Raw genomic sequence first — 3231 nt, 5'->3', positions numbered from 1 at the left:
GAGACATCTCCACTCTCAAAACAAATATCGTACACACGCATCATCTATGTCCCTCGCTGTTAATCTTCTTCCTCTTCTTCTTCCTCTTCCTCTTCTTCTTCTTCTTCCTCTTCTTTTTCCTCTACTTCTTCTTCTTCCTCTTCCTCTTCTTCCTCTTCTTTTTCCTCTTATTCTTCCTCTTCCTCTTCTTCTTCCTCCTCTTCTTCTTCTCCCTCCTCCTTTTCTTCTTCTCCCTCCTCCTCCTCTTCTTCTTCTTCTTCTTCTTCTTCTTCTTCTTCTTCTTCTTCTTTTTACTCCTTTTCTTCTTCTTTTTCTTCTTCTTCTTCCTCTTCTTCTTTTTCTTCCTCTTCCTCTTCTTCCTCTTCTTCTTCCTCTTCTTTTTCCTCTTCCTCTTCTTCTTTTTCTTCTTCCTCTTCTTCTTCCTCCGAGACGGATGGGACAGCGGCTGTGTGAGTGGGTGAAAATGAAGTCCCTCCGTCCGGTAGAGGCTGTTTGAATGGGCCCGAGTGCCCTAGTGCGGAGAAGTGAAGACACCAACCAGGCGAGTGAATGCATGAAAATTGGATGTTTGAATGTGAGAGGCTGGGGGGTGGGGAAGTATGAGGACGTGTGCAAGGAGCTGGATGAATGGAAGTATGATGTGGTAGGTCTGACTGAAACACACCTTAGAGGTAGGGTACAGTCTGAGGAGAGTGAGTATGTGATGTTATGAAAGGGCCGCGAGAAACAGACGATGATGGGAGGAGGCGTAGCCTTTCTCCACCGAAAGCACTTGAAGATGGAAGAGTTGGATGTAGGAAACAGTGCTGGCAGTGAGGATGTTTTGGCTGTGAGAGTGGAATGCAAGGATAGGAAGGGCAGACCAGAGAGAGTAGTAATGGTTGTTGTGTACATGACTGTGGAGGGTGAAAGGGCAGTTAGGGAGAACAGGGTGAAGTACAACACCATTAGAAAAATTGTAAGGGAGCATGCAGGAGAGAGAGTGATTATTTTAGGTGACATGAACGCACACACGGGTATGCTAGGTGAACGCATGAACAGGAATGGGGAAATGTTAGCCGAGTTTGCAAGTGATATGGATCTGGAGAACCTGAATGAAACTATGGCAGAGGGACGGGTGACCTGGAGTGCGAGAGACCAGGGAGTCAGCGATTGACTATATGTTGGTAAATGGAAGAATGCGTGAATGTGTGTCTCGCATGTGGATAGATGAGGAGGGAATGATCGATATTGTGTCTGACCATAATATGTTGACAGTAGAGTGCATGTTGAAGGGTAAGAATGAAATGACAAGAGGTCAGAAAAAAGAAGTGGAGGTTAAGAGATGTAGGATGGGAGAATTTCCAGGTAGATCTGAGTGAAAGAAACTGGGAGTTTGATGGTGTGCAGGATGTGGATGCACTGAATGAGAGGCTTGTAGAGAATGTAAGAAAAGCTGCAGTCCGCAGCATTGGGTATGTCAAAATGAATGGTAGAAAGCGTGTGAGCAAACCGTGGTGGAATGCAAGTGTTAGAGAAGCAAGGAAGGAGCGGAAGAGGTTGAATAGACTGTGTCGGCGGCTGAAGAGAAAGAGACATGATAGCGAGGAAGCTGAGGGTGCGTATCAGAATGCATGGGAAGGATATGTTAGGCAGCAGCGACTGACGAAACGAACGATTATGAGTGCGAAGGTTGACTGCGAAAGAGGTGTGATTCAGAGCCTGAGAGAGAAGGGGCTTGAGGGTGGCCGTGAATGGTATAGATTCCTAAGAGGTGAGAGGATGAGTGACAGTGGAAATGTAGAAAGACTGAAGGTGGATGGTGTAACAATTACAGATGAAGAGAAAATGAGGGAGGCAGTCAAGGAGTTTTGGGAGAAAATAGGAGGAGTGGGTGAAGAAATGAACGTGAGAGAAGCGGGTGTGACCATGGAGAGGAAAGATGCAACTGAGCTGAATGAAAGGATCAGTAGGGAGGAAGTTGAGAGGTGTATTAAGAGACAGAAGGATGGAAAAGCAGCAGGACCAGATGATATCCCGTACGAGCTTTATAAGAATGGTGGTGAGAGTGTTATTGACAGAATGACTGACTTATTTAACCAGGTGTGGGAGGAAGAGAGAGTGCCGAGCAAGTGGAATGAATGTAAGGTGACTTTGATACATAAGGGTGGACACAAGAGTAGACAGGAGCTTAAGAATTACAGACCAATCTCCCTTGTAAACACAGTAGGGAAAGTTTTTTGTGCAGTGCTGAATGAAAGGTTGTGTAAATGGATTGAGAGGAATAGGGTATTAGGTGAGGAACAGAATGGTTTCCGGGTTGACAGGAGAGCTGAAGATAATATGTTTGTGGTGAATGAACTGATTGAAAGGAAAAAGAGAGCAGGAGAAAAGTTGTACTTAGGTTTTCTAGACATAGAGAAAGCTTACGACAGGGTTAATAGGAGTATGTTGTGTAGGGTGCTGGAGCAGATTGGATTGAGTGATAAGTTTGTGAACATAATTAGGAGTATGTATGCAGGCACAAGAGCTAAATACAGGTTAGGGAGCCTAGAGACAGACTGGGTGAAGAGCGAGAGAGGAGTGAGGCAGGGTTGCATTCTGTCACCAACATTATTTAGCCTGTATACAGAGGAGCTGGCAGTTAGGATGAGAAGAATGAATGCGGGAGTGAAAGTTGGAGAGGACAAGTTGTGTGTGTTGTTGTATGCGGACGATGTTGTGATTTTGAGTGACTCTGCGGGAGACTTACAAAGAATGTTAGATGTGGTAGGGGGCTATGGAAGAGATTTTGGTGTTAGATTTAGTAGTGAGAAGAGCAAGATTATGATAGTCAATAGGTCAGAGGATGAGAGAGAAACAACTTGGAGACTGGAAGGGAATGAGTTGGAACAGACCGAAGAATACAAGTACCTAGGGGTGTGGATGGAGGTAAATGGATGCGGCAGGGCCAAGAATGTAAAGATAAGTTTGACAAACCAGTGGGTAGGCCGTTTAGGGAGTGCAGCGAGGATGAGAGCGAGCAAGTATGATGTCATCCGTGAGGTTTGGAAGAGTGTGGCTGTCCCGAGCATTATGTATGGAATGGATGTGATGACATGGAATGAGAGTGAGATACAAAAATTGGAGGTGGGGCAGAATAGGGTAGCAAGAATGGCACTGAATGCACCAAGGTTTGCAGCAGTAGAGGCTCTTAGGGGTGACATGGGATGGAGCACGTTTAGGGAAAGACTAGTAAAGGCAACCTTGAGA

Source organism: Eriocheir sinensis, chromosome 19 (assembly GCF_024679095.1).
Source record: "Eriocheir sinensis breed Jianghai 21 chromosome 19, ASM2467909v1, whole genome shotgun sequence".
NCBI lineage: Eukaryota > Metazoa > Arthropoda > Malacostraca > Decapoda > Varunidae > Eriocheir > Eriocheir sinensis.
This window is presented reverse-complemented; position numbering follows the sequence as displayed.